Genomic DNA, 15,018 nt, shown 5'->3' with positions numbered 1-15,018 from the left:
CCCCATAACATTTAGCTATTACTGTGTAGGGAAATGGATAAATACAATGCAATACAATACAAATATAAAGTTAGGAATGCTAATAAATGTAGGGTAAATTTGTAAATAAGTGTTATCTGTCTTGTCGCGCTCAATGAACGAGTTCGCGAATGTTCAAGAACCTTCCACGTCATTCGACGCGATCGCCCGTCGCCCAGGCAACGGGCGACACGATCGTTTGTTGCCAGGCAGGTTTGGAATGGATAACTATGGATGACGTAGGCCGGTACAATTTTCGCCCCCGGTACAATTTTTAACGTGAAAGCACCAAATCCTATGGCCCCAAAATCCGTGTATCTTCCGTTCAATCCATATCCGTTTGGAAATGAAAACACGAAAAACGAAAAGTGAACATTTTAAAAAAAATCATCCTCGTTGGGATAGGTTGACCAGAAATTCATCACATGCATTTCTCTTTTAAAACATGTATACCGGTGTAATAGTCTCTGTATGAGCTTTTACCAATAATAAAGTCGAGAGAACAGTTTGATACACAGCTGATTTAGCTGTGTATCAGCTGGCAGTTCGGCGCAGTTCAGCTCCAAACTGACATTGGGACAGTATTGACGGTCCCGTTGGGAAGAAAAATAAAAACACACACTTCATGCAAAGCGCAGCGTGAACCTGTTGGCACCGTAGACTACGGGAGACGCTCCTCTCCATCTGATCGCTGAACATATCAGCATGTATATTATGGCAAAAATCATAATCATAATCATGATTATTTTGATTGACAGTGTAATCACGATTATTAAAGACTATCCACAGATATTCAGGTGCCTAAAACAGGCGTACTCTGGAACCACGCTATGTAAAACACATCCTGAGAGAGGAGGATTGTGCAGAAAAACACACCAACACATATTATGGTGGGGTAGAATTGATCCTTGCGTGGGATTATTTTTGTTGGACTCCGAGTTGCCTGACAGTGGCAGGTGCAGATCATGTGCTTCATGAGGAGATTTTAATTTCTTCTATGCTTGTTAGCGTGTCCAGTCGAGACTTCAGTAGTATGTTTTATAGATCAAATATTATAATGCATATAAAAAAATATTTTACTTTTCCTACAAGGTTTGCCTCATATACTCTACTAACATGAATTTTGTATCTATCATGTCATATGTTGCAGTTGTTAATATGGAAAATATTCTATTTCAACCAGGCAAAGTCCAATGGAAGAAGAAGTCAGAAGAGCTGCAGACCCGGATAGAGTTGCTGGAGGAGGAGAATGCTTTACTGAAGCGGCAGCTTGAGCAAAGGCCTTCAGCAGAGCAAGGTTTGTAAAGCTAGAGTATAGTTTTACCTGAGGACTTCAATACAGTTTTTTATGATCGCTTAACCACAGTGGGCACAACTGGAGCGACACGTGCAAAACTCAGCATGCAGTTCCTGTGGACCAACCACTAGCTCATTTTTCATTGCTTAAACACAATTTGCAGAACTCTACACACTTATCTCATGGCTTATATCACAACCTGCACAACACTGTGGATTTTCAGCACTTTGTTCAAATGCTAACACTCTGCTGTCACAACTGTAAACCACACATTCAAAACAGAATGGATTTCATCCTGGTGCATTTTAAACACTGTGGATTGCAATTTCAACTGAAACACAAGGTGTCTTGTTTTAGACTTGTGAGTGAACATATGTACAGTATATAGGGAAAGTACAAAAATACTCTCTTTTGGAAATGGACCAAGGAAGAAAGGTTGGTGGAGGGAGAAGAGTGGCAGTGAGAGTGTGGATGTGTGGAAGACCTAGGGCCTCTCCGAATAGTCTTTTTTGCATAGGAAATTTCCTTTCCTATCGAGATGACCCGGAAATACTCGGCGGATAGGTGATTCGAATTCTCGAAATACTTAGGAAAGGCATAGGAAAGGAGCCTCGATTCTTCCTTTAACCCTCCTTTAGCATAGGTTACTCCGGACCAACCTATGCGAAAGGAAAGGAGATAGTGGTATCCCATAATCCTTTACGGCGGCAAGACTTAAAGCAACAGGCCACCGCCGGAGTTTACCGACTCTACACGAATTCATACGAACAAGAGGTAAAACAGAAGAGAGGAGAGGAGAAGAGAGGAAGAGAGAGAGGAAGATAATAAAGAACTCATAAAAGACCAACATCATAATAGTTATTTTCGTAGCACATAATTTACACCATAAGAAAATAAAATACCAACTTCACATTTAATGAAGTTACTGGGGCAGTTAATTTCAACATCAACATGTGTAGCCTCTTTTTATTCCACATGTGAATTGGGATATATCGGAGGGATTCTCACTCTGTTGGCGAAAAACCTGATTAAAATCAATATGAAAAGAACGCATGGATCAAAATAGGCTAGTGTTGTAAAACTAGGAAAAGTGGAGTCGAATTCATTTGAAACATTGCTGTATTTTCCTATGTTCGATAGGAAGCACCTTTCATCTCTCCTTAACCCCGATGACGTTCAGGGGTTAAGGTATAGGAAAGGAGGCTTATAGGTTAGGAGATTGGACTATTCGGAGAGGCCCCAAGAAGACATAGAATTTTATGTCTGATGAAATACAGTAAGGGCTACACTGATAGACCCTGTTGTGAATCATGGTCTCTCATTGAGAGAGGCAGGGTTGAGAGTGCAACCCAATCTGCAAAGATTTAAAGTTGCATCGGTAATACAAATTTTTAAAAAGATATGAAAAGTTGAGATGCAAATTGCAAAATTGGAGGAATTGACTTCTGTTTTAGAATTATAAAATATTAACACAGATAAATACTACATTCAGAAATGTTATCAATACGAACTAAAGATGTATCTATCGAAGCAAACTTCTGATTTTCATTTATTTATGATAACCTAGAAAAAACTGGTTTGTTATTAAATTTCACTCTTTCTTCAAAGAAAATATTACGTAATTTGTGTGAAGTAACTCAGATTATTTAAACTGTAAAGATCAAAGTTTGTCATTTGTGAATTGGGGTTTGATGCTTTATACTCTGAGCATGTTCTGAGTGACATGTGTTATCGCGATGAGGCTGGTTCATAGTGTTTGCTGCTCTGAGCCTATTTTGCAGGTGATGTGAACTGTTCAGCTCCAGTGACTGTTGGTAGTGCAGACTGTAGTTAGATTTTTGCACATTGAGCTCCAGTTGTGCCCACTGTGGGTTAGCGATCGAAAAAAAACTGTAATGTATGTGGCTTCACTACAACAACCACAATATTGGAGTTCACCCATTGTATGAGGGTCACTCTATGTCACAACATCTGATAGACATCAGCCTATCAGGTGGGCACTATTCACACCTGCGCCTTACAGGTGAACGCTGCAAAGCCGGCCAGCTGCGCTCTTTTAAAAAATACACAACTGTTACGGTAACACCCTTAACTCTACCGGCAGGGGGTCGGAATGAGGAGGACACCGATTTTTGACAGGCTTACTTTATTCCCGTTGCACTCACTTTACAGTAGGTCGCATTAGCTTATGCTGCTTTCTCTCGCTTGCATTCACACACCCAGACTCATTCATTGCTTTGCTTGATTGACACATGCTACCGCTCACTCTCCTCGCTCGTCCATGCACTCACTGAAATCCCTCAAACAACAACACACTGCCATTCTCGCTCACTCACTTAGGCTACTCTGTCTCATAACACTACTATCAAGATACATCATTTACTTCCGAATTGCCCTCCAACAATTTAAAATTAGAAAAATCCTCCACCTCAAACAACACATCTGTGTGACATATGAGCTCACATCGTGTAGCGATAGTGCCCTTAGACTCTCTGTCACTCTGCTTTTCAAGGAAGTTATATCATTTAGATCTTCTTGAGTGACAGCTAGATTAACCGAGCATCCTTTACAGCCACCTCCTTCCTAACTGAGCCGTCAGAACCTTGGTCAGAACGCATTTTTCAAAATTGTGCAGTGTGACAAGTTATGCTGAGACTGGGGGTAAAGTTACCCTTAAAAGTTGTTTTAAGTGCTTTTTTCTGCTTTTCGTCATTTCCCAGGTGACACAGTGGACAACACTGACACCGAACCAGAGTCAAACACTGACGCAAGTAGCAGCTCCAGCACAGACTCAGATTCCAGCAGCAGCAGCTCTTACTCCTCTGATGGCCGAAAGAAAAAGAGGAAGCACAAGAAGAAAGCAAAAAAAAGGAGCAAAAAGTCGAAGAAGTCGAAGAAGTCAAAGGCCAAAGGATATCGTGGTAAAGTAAATTATATAATTGTGCTGTATTTCTTTAGGTTCAGACATTACATATACAATGCTGCTTGAAAGTTTGTGAACCCCTTGACCATTTTGGAATTTTATTGTGTTTAACCATTATTAATTCATTTTTTATCAATACCAGTATTTTTTTTAGAAATAACAGAATTGTTTATCACTTCAACATATTTCTTTTCCGGAAATCAATTGTTAAAACAGATCAAACAAATGATTTGCCAACTGTTGTATGTGCAAAAGTTTGTGAACCCTGAGCTGCATTGCCTAAAATCGAGCAGGTAAACACAATCAGGTGGGCCAAATTGAGTGATGAAATGGATTTTTTTTCCATTTTCAGTGACAACAATATCGGATGTGGTGAAGCGGTACCGCCAGGTCCTTCGAATAATTAAAAGGGGACACACGATGTCAAGGGCATTCCTAAAGGCAGGCGTTACAAGAAATGCCGTGAAGGACACCGCCGCAATCGCAGAACTGTACATAGCTGACAGAAGTGTCCTGGAGGAGATAAAGGGCAAAAAGACGCTCCTCCATTTAGCAAAGGTCTGCGAATCAAAAATAGTTGGAGAGCTTTCTTTGAAGATTGAAGAACTTAAAAAGAAAAAAAAACTGATACCATTCACCAAAAGAGGCTGAGGCTGAAATGGACAGAGGAGGAAGGGGAGAGTGTTTTCATTTATTTTTAAAGAAAAATGTTTTTGTTGTATTTGTTCAAACGGTAACGGTCTCTTTGAAATCTTCCTTTGTAAAAAAAGTTCTGTTAAAGTTTAGTTTTTTTTAAATAATAAAGTTGCTTTCTTCTCTGATATGCTGCTTATGTGTTGTTTATTTCACTTTGCGGTCATCCAGTGTTACCGATCAGTTGAGCAAAACTTGTCTCTATTTTGTACAGTTACTAGTTTGTAGAGTGTCTACTGTTCTCAACTGTTTTCACTTTAATTTGACAGTCCTAAGACCTCTCTACTAATGCTTAGTTGAACATCGACTGATAGTTTGTTGAGAATCAACTATTTTCTCTGTTTTGCTCTGTTAATAGTGTGTAGACACTAAACTGTTTTCACTTTAATTTGACAGTCCTAAGACCTCTCTACTAATGCTTAGTTGAATATTGACTGATAGTTTGTCGACAGTCATATGACAATCAACAGGTTGTCACCTATACAGGGTGCCTATTGATTGATAAAATATTCTCATCTTTATTTTACAATGAACATATATGATCAACAGAGGGTTGAATGTTCATTCATTAGATGTGTTCCTTGTGAGTGGGGGAAAGTTGATCCATATGAAACGTAAGTTGAGAATTGGTTAATAACAGCAGTGTCAACTTACTAGAAGTTGACACTCAACTGATAGTTGAATATTTGTAAAGAACATGTAGTAAAAAGCACAATGTCTGTTGCAGACTGTTTTTGTAAACAAAATAAAAATATCCTATAGTTAACTAACACTTAGTTGAATGCATGTTACATATTTGTTGACAAGCTCTGTAGAGTATCAACTAACTCACTGTTGAATATCAACTAAACATCAGCTAATAGTGCAACGTGTAGTTAACTTACAGTTAGTTGAATGCTTGTTTCTTATCTGTTGAAAGCTTTGTTGAATATCAACTAACCATCTACTAATAATGCAACTAATAGTTAACTGACAGTTAGTTGAATGCATGCTACGTGTACAAAACAACATCTACTTATAGTGCAACTTATAGTTAACAGACAGTTAGTTGAATCCTTGTTTCTTATCTGTTGAACAAGCTGTCTCAAATATCAACTAACCATCTACTAATAGTGCAACTTATAGTTAACTTACAGTTAGTTGAATACATGTTACTTATCTGTTGATATAGTTCAGTTGATTGTCAACTCAATTAACTGTTGACATGCAACTGAGTATCTACTGATGGCTTGTTGAGTGTCAACAGTGGACTGTCAAACTAAAGTGTTACCAATTATGTTACCGTTGTTTTCACTGGTTCTCTTCCTCCATTCTCAAAGCCTGAAACAGGCAACACAAACCTGTTTGCATTTTCTGAATCTTTTGCACTAGAAAGCTATTTGATGATAAAAAAGAAAACTGACCTTGGGGTCTGGCTCTTCCACGCTCATGGCCTGATAGAATACAAAGGCAGAGTTACAAAGGCAGAATTACAACAGATATGTTCATGTTTATTGTGAATTGTACTACTTTGGCGCATACTCAAAGGAATACAACATGGTGGTTTCGATACAGAAGGGAGTGGGGTGGACATGGGACTAATTTACGTAGAATGAAAGGCGGGGGGGGGGGGGCTGTTGAGCTGTTGTGGCAGCTCTGTATATGATGGGGGGGGGGGATCTTGCTGGTAATGACAGGGTAGGGGGGGCAGTGTGCTGTGTATGTTGTGAGGGGGGTCTTACTTAGCCTGATATGACCATCCGCTTTCACTTTGTATGCGGTGGAACGAAATGAGAATTGAGCGGAGCCACTAGGCGGCGCTGCCTGGCTAGGTCTTACTGTTGATGGCAGTGATTCTACATGCAAAAGTCAGTATAGCGTGTTCATACTATTTTAATTATGTTACCGGTATTTATTTCTGGTTAATGGACCCATGTTGCAGCAGCCAATTTTCCAGGAAGTAGCAAGGTAAGCACAGGTATTACTAATAAAAGCCAATAATCTTGTTGTCACGATGTCTACTTTTTCATCTATCAAATGTAAATGCAACCATCATCTGTGTTTATGACCAGGCATTCTATGAAAGGCAAACGTATTACCTCCATCTACTCTAACTTGCGCTTCCTCAGATGCATCATAGGCTGCCGAGGACCTTTTAGGAGATCCCTGGATTCTTTGGTCCAGTGTGCAAAATGCTTGCCATGGCTAAATGAGGTAGTGGAAGGAGATAAGAGTGGAAAATGCTAAAAATAATCAGAAATGCAATGAATTGAAGCATGAAGGTTGAATCATGTGAGAATCTGTAAATGCCCTAATGTTAAATAAGTACTTGTCCAGTTGGAAGTTCTCCATCAGCATGATACACCACCACCTCCTAAGGGCTTGCATATCCACCTAAACATAAAATAGGTAGACTTATGACATCTTTAAATATGTAGTTATTATAAATTCCATCACACTAAATATAAATGATCCTACCTTACTATGGTGTAGTCGAATGGAGAATCAAGTGCAACGTACAAGGTGAACTGCACAAAAAACAAGAAACAAGGGAAACATGAATGGGTGAACACTAGGGATGGGAATCGAGAACCGGTTCTTGTTCAGAACCGGTTCCGAGTCAACCGATTCCTTGGAATCATTAGCAACATAGACATCTTATATGATAGACGGAGCATCAAATGCTACCGCCTACTGGCGCTGACGAGACGCGGGGCCGCCATCTTGGAGTGGTCATCCGCTCCACTCAGTGTAATCCGTTTGGCTGGAGCAATGAACTGTCAGCGCATTTAATTAATCATGCCTCACTGAATACCACTGATTTTCATGCGGTTTTTTGTCATACGTGTAGCTATGATAAAGGCCACATGGTTTGGCGTGTTTTATTATTCAATACTAATTATACCAATAGTACGGTAATGTTAAATCTTGCTTGTGAAAAGTAATCCCCCGATTCCTATTATGGATTGTCCATAATTCCTATTATGGACAATCCATTAATTCCTATTATGGATTGTCCATAATAGGAATCGAACAACAGCCCGGCATCCTGTTTCTGCTGCTGTTGCTGCTCCCGGTTGACCACTCCAAGATGGTGGCCGTATTTCTCGCGTCCCAGCAGCCAATGCTCCGTCTATAATATCACGGCCAACAGCTCTGTCGCCTCCCGATGGCCGTACTGTGGGGAGCTCTCATAGGGATTGGGCTTCTCTGGGTTTGTTTACCCTGAATTGAAATGAGCTTGGAATAACAGGGCATTTTCTTTTAAATCGAATCCAAAATAATATGCAATAAGTCTCATATTGGAATGTTTGTTGGGCATTTATTTTGAAACTACACATCAGAATATCCTGAAACTTATTGGGTATCACTATGGGGTTGTGAACTATGACCCTGACATGGAATGAGTCTGGAATACAGTGCGTTTTCTTTTAAATTTAATCCAAAATCGTATGTAATATGTCTCATATTGGAATGTTTGGTGGGCTTTATTTTGAAAGTAAATATCACAACGGCTGTACACTTCCTTTGATAATATTTGCTTTTATTTACTGTCTTTTTGTATGTACCTACGGTGGCGCTGAGCATTCACTAAAAAAAAAAAAAAATCACAGCTAATGTAGCCGTTAGCACACTCAGGATCTCGTAATTACGAGATAATATCTCGTAATTACGAGATAAGGATCTCGTAATTACGAGAAAAGATCTCGTAATTACGAGAAAATATCTCGTAATTACGAGATACGGATCTCGTAATTACGAGATAAGGATCTCGTAATTACGAGATAAGATATCATATTTACGACATAAGGATCTCGTTTACGAGAAAAGGATCACGCCTCTCATTCATCAATAACGTTGCTGGCTAGCTGCAGGCCGGCAAAGATGACGCTATCTGACGCTATCGTATTTAATCTCCTGCTCGGGTTGAGGCATTGGGAAATATTGATGTTCCTTAAAAGTGAGGAGGGCATTAATATAAGTATGTCAACATTGCGCAGACATCTGAAGTCATTGGCCGGCAAAGATGACGCTATCCGACGCTATCGTACTTTATTTCCTGCTCGGGTTGAGGCATTGGGAAATATGGATGTTCCTTAAAAGTGAGGAGGGCATTAATATAAGTCTCTCAACATTGCGCAGACATCTGAAGTCATTGGGACTGTTCAGGAGAAAAGCCCAGTCGGACCTGCTACAGGTGGCTCTCTTCCTGCAGGAGCAGTTGAACCAGTACGGGATGCTTGTTCAATCATTTGATGTGCCAAAGCCCCTCGAATATTGACGCGTTAATTGTTCAGTGGAACCCAGAAGTGGAAATGTTGTTGTCGTGGTGGTTTAAAGGGCATGTGGCTGGCCCCTCACATTGCAGCTCTTAAAAGTTGAATACAGCAGTGCATTATGTGTTTAACTATATACGATGCATTATTGTTCAGAAAACGTCTTACCTCAAGCTCTTTTCCAATTAATGAGGTAAATTGTTTTTATACAAATCAATAAAATATTGTTTTTGTGGGGAAATAGAATTTTTGTCCCACTGCCCACATTAGATTTTGTTTTAATATTGGCCGTGACAGTATGTCACATAATTAATGTATTCAAATTTAAAATACTATGTTCATAGTAAAGGCAAACCCTGTCAGTTGTTAAATTATTTTAAAAAAACCTTCACAGTGGTATAATGAGCACATACCAATGACTGAAGTGATCTATTGCTTTTATACAACGGTTACTATTATGGCAAAACGAAAGTCATAGACAAACTACATTTAAAAAGAACAACAAGATAGTCAAAGTAGCTTTTTTATTAAAGAATACAAAAAAGTAGTCCCTCCTGGCTGCCTTCAAAATGCACGACGGTCGCTATGCAACACACTTTAGCGTCCCTCCGAGAGAAGGCTCGGCTAGGGCGGTTCGCCGGCAATTTATCCTATGGAGCCGTTCACTCGCCGTGTGCCTAAGCTTTCGTTAGTCTCTTCATCGCCTTGCTCACCCCCGGAGTAACAACATTTACACCCTATCATTCAACATAATTTTTACTTTGAAACTGTTTCTACTTCCAGGCGCGGAGTGATATGCAAACTTTCACAAAATGATTGGGCGTCATAGCAGTTATGCATACGCTCATTATACAACAGTTATGAACCAATCAGATCGCTGGATTTAAGCCACCCGTTGTATAATTAAGCAATAGATCACGACAGGCTGTGGTATGTGCTCATTATACCACTGTTAAGGGGCGTTGTCCGGCCCCGACGCACAACGGAGGGCCGGCGACCCCCTTCACAGTGGTTTAATGAGCACATACCACTGACTGAAGTGATCTATTGATTTTATACAACGGTTACTATTATGGCAAAACAATATGGAGCAGTTCACTCGCCGATTTTAGGCTTCAGTAAACTGTGCTATTGCTTTTATACATTATTATATTATATTATATATATTATTATTATACATTTCCACTTCAAGGCGCGGAGTGATGCTTTCACAAAATGATTGGGCGTCATAGCAGTTATGTATACGCTCATTATACAACAGTTAGGAACCAATCAGATCGCTGGATTCAGGCCCCCCGTTGTATAATATCATATAAAGAGCTCCGGGAGTCGCAAACGGCAACAATCACTTTCTCCTCCATGCTGCAGTTCACCCCGGACTGCACTGCACTGAGTTGGCCGGTTGAACGCTGATTGGCTGTTACGTTACACATGTCACTCAGTGGCCAGGCTGTTGAACGCCGATTGGCTGTCATCACGCGAATGTCGCGTCAACGTTTAAATATCTTTAAAGATTGATAGATTGCGGGGAACATAGGACCCTTCTCCCAGAAAAGGGTCCTATGTTCCCCGCTTTTCCCAAAAAGGGTCCTATGCTCCCCGGTATGTATGGCTACAGGGGAACATAGGACCCCTTTTGGGAAAAACGGGGAACATAGAACCCGGGTAACATAGGACCTGGGGAACATAGGGATGACCCCCGGTAATGTAGCATCTCTCAGAAAACTGGTTCCACTTCATCAAGGAAGTAGCCAGAAATAACACGGGGATTGCTACTTGTGGTGTAAGCATGTAGCCATATGACCATACGGGAAAATCGACAGCACCATTAATACGCCATAGGGTTTAAGTTTGTCATATGAATCGACGTGCCACAAAAAGTTTGGACGTGGGTTTATGTAAAGAAGACGTCTTAGACGATTACGATTACTTATATTAATGCCCTCCTCACTTTTAAGGAACATCCATATTTCCCAATGCCTCAATCCGAGCAGGAAATAAAATACGATAGCGTCGGATAGCGTCATCTTTGCCGGCCAATGACTTCAGATGTCTGCGCAATGTTGACATACTTATATTAATGCCCTCCTCACTTTTAAGGAACATCCATATTTCCCAATGCCTCAACCCGAGCAGGAAATAAAATACGATAGCGTCGGATAGCGTCATCTTTGCCGGCCAATGACTTCAGATGTCTGCGCAATGTTGACATACTTATATTAATGCCCTCCTCACTTTTAAGGAACATCAATATTTCCCAATGCCTCAACCCGAGCAGGAGATTAAATACGATCGCGTCGGATAGCGTCATCTTTGCCGGCCTGCAGCTAGCCAGCAACGTTATTCATGAATGAGAGGCGTGATCCTTTTCTCGTAAACGATCCTTATGTTGTAAATATGATATCTTATCTCGTAATTACGAGATCCTTATCTCATAATTACGAGATCCTTATCTCGTAATTACGAGATATTTTCTCGTAATTACGAGATCCTTATCTCGTAATTATGAGATATTATCTCGTAATTACGAGATCCTGAGTGTGCGAACGGCTACATTAGCTGTGAAACTTGGTGAATGCTCAGCGCCACCGTATCTACCCGACAAATGCTTTTATTTTAAACGAGTTCTGAGACGCTATTACCGTCACGGCTAGTATAAACAGGCATAGCAAAAAACTGGGTCGGCTGACTTGACTGCCGATCTCGATGGGTCGGCTGGCTTGACCGCAGTGCAATCCTGCGATGGAGAGTTTTCCAAGACACACCAAAACGTCTTGCTATCTCCCTGCGCGGGATTCCGAAGGAGATCTGCAGCTGTAACTGGTCTCTTTGTATGTCAAGACAGGGCTGAATCTCTGAAATGTTACCAATGTGGCGAATTAAATGCTCCACCTCATCAAACATTGATCCATGTGCCCGAACAGCGTCCTCTAAATGGCAGCTGGATGCTTCCAAGTTTTCCCTCAGCTGAAGCAACCTCGTTAGAGCATAGTCATAGTCAATTGGAACATTACTGTCGACATAGTCAGCCAAATAAATTATGGCATTTATTGTGTTATTCCGTGTTTCTTCCATTTAGTTCCATCTAGTGCTTAAAAAAAACCCACCTTCTCCTTCCCACATTCATGTCATACACTGGAAAATGGGTTTTAAGCCGTACTTCATCTGATTATTATTTTGTAATTCAATTCAAATAAACATTTTTTGTTTTATTTTTAAAATAACTTTTTTTTATTTCAAAATACTGTGAAATATAGATATTTTTAATTAGGAGCTCAATTAAGAAATATCCATTTTGACAAATGTAAAAACTGATTAATAATTTTGTCATTCAATCCAAATAAACATTTTTTGTTTTCTTCCTAAAACACAGTTATATTTGATTAGGAGCTCAATTTAGAAATATTTGTTTAGACAAATGTACAATTTCAAGGTTACGCACAAGCCTGCGCATGCGCATTAAATACAAAGACGCTTACGACCACTGGACTAAACCGCAGTGTTGCCAACTTAGCGATTTTGACGCTATATTTAGCTACTTTTCAGACCCCTTTGGCGACTTTTTTTCAAAACAGCGACAAGCGACAAATCTAGCTCCTTTTTCAGCTGCTATTGGTGACTTTTGGCGACTTTTTGAGGTGAAAGCATCTATTACCTCTTCACAACGAGCACCGGGTGCCTGCGCGGCCCCTCCCCCGTCTCAACGCACTTACAGGCAGCTCAGTCCTCGTGGTAAAAAGCAAACTCAGGAACCGGATGTCCTTGCAGACCTTAAACTCCATCCTATACATCCGATATGGATTAAAGCTGTCAGGTGATGCTTGCTTTGAGCACCAGCTGCCTGATCATGATTTGAAGCTTTTTGGAACATCGGCTGCTTATTCATTCAAGGTAGCACCTACAGCTGAACCTGCAGTAGAGAGCCTTGACCAGAGTGACGATGACTCAATGGTTCTGTGAGCTAGCACAGCCTGTCTGTGTCTGGAGGGAGGTCTGGAGTAGGCCATTTAGATTGTTAATATATATTGTATACAAAAATATGTTATGTTTAAAAATGTTCATGTTTAAATGAGAAACAATTGTTTGATTACATTTTAATCTTTTTGATTGGATAAAACTAATTATTTCTGATAGATATTTCTTAAATGAGAAACAATTGTTGGAGTGAATCAATATTTTTTTGTTTAGGATTTAACATACGATTTAAATGTATTAACTTCATTCAAAGAATAGAATTATACTTGGTGCCAAGTTGTATTATTTAGTTTTTATGAATATAGGAAATATTGTTTGAGGCAAGCTATATGTTTGTCATTGGCTCAAGTTATGTAATATAGATGTGAACCATTACCCTTGTTTTTTTTAATTGGTTCAACAGAAGGCTTTTTCCAGTGTACGTCTGCATATGACATGACAGGTGATAGCCAATCAGAGAGCTTGTTACATGGCTAATTTGCATTGCTTTACCTCGTCTTACCAGCGCAAGGACCAAAGTGTCACGGAAAAGCTAAATGGAGAGGCTAAATTACTAAGCTAATCGAATAGCTAATAGAAAAAGGAAAAAAGCGGGGAAATGGAAATGCAAATGCCAAGGAAATCGTCCATTTAAATGCCTGATTAAAATCTGTATTCTTAATTCAATTTGTGAATCCAGTTATTTATTAACTTTATTTATGTAGCACCTTTCATGACATAGAATGCAGCTCAAAGTGCTTCGCACAACAAGAGACGGGTGTCTTTTTAGGGGAGGCAGGATTAAAAAAAAAAAAGTAAATGATTATTGACTTGAAATTGCACTAATAATATTTGTACTACTATATCAATGACCTCAAGCTAAGCTACTACTAACTAACTACTAACTGTTAGTATTCCTTCCTATTGTTTTTTTGACTTTGAAATATCCTTGAAGGTAATAGACCTAATTTCTCCACAGCTTCCCGCTCCGAAAGAAGAAAAGGCTCAACAAGTGGTTAAAAAACATTAACCGCAAGAGTTGGGTACCAAATGCCTGCAGCAGATTATGTGCCCGGCATTTCACAGATGACTGCCTTACCATCGACCGCAGCCTCAAACCAGATGCAGTCCCCACCCTTTTCGGCAACCCTGGAGCACCCTGTAAGGTAAGGGCAGAGGTAAGTAATATGAATCAAGAGCACAATTACTGCCAAGTCTCTTTACATGTTGATGAAGCTGATGAGGTACAGGTGAATGTTTCTGAAGCCACAGCATCAGACAGCGCTGAGCATAATTATGCAGTGCAGACATCTCCTCTATCCTTCAAAAGGCATGCTGAAAATAAACTGGGATCTATTAGAAAAAAACTTAGATTGGTGCAGCAGAATAGTAGGAAATTGAAGATAAAAGTTTCCTGCTTAACTCAGGTCATCACTTCTGTCAAGGAGAAGCTGCTCATTTCTAGTAGCTGTGCAGAGATGCTGGATAACTCCTTCAGTGGAGTCCATAAGACCTTGCTCTCCAGAAAGGTGCAAGGAAAAAGATCGAAAGTGTCGGAGGAGTTGCGTTCATTTGCGATTGACTCTGCACTTCTATTCCGCCAAAGCTTATAGTTTTGTGCGTAAAGTTTTTGACCTTGTACTGCCTCACCCCGAAACCATCCGGACGTGGTACAGCCACACTTCTGCAGATCCCGGTTTTACAAAGCCTGCCTTTTCTGCTCTTGCATGTCATGTGCAGAACAGAAAAGTTGAAGGAAAGGAGACCTTGTGTGCTCTCATGTTGGATGAAGTGGCCATTCGAAAGCACGTGGAATATGCAGCTGGAAGATTCCATGGATATGTGGACCTTGGCTGTGGCACTGTTGATGACAGTCT

This window comes from Gadus morhua, chromosome 15 (genome assembly GCF_902167405.1).
Source record: "Gadus morhua chromosome 15, gadMor3.0, whole genome shotgun sequence".
NCBI lineage: Eukaryota > Metazoa > Chordata > Actinopteri > Gadiformes > Gadidae > Gadus > Gadus morhua.
This window is presented reverse-complemented; position numbering follows the sequence as displayed.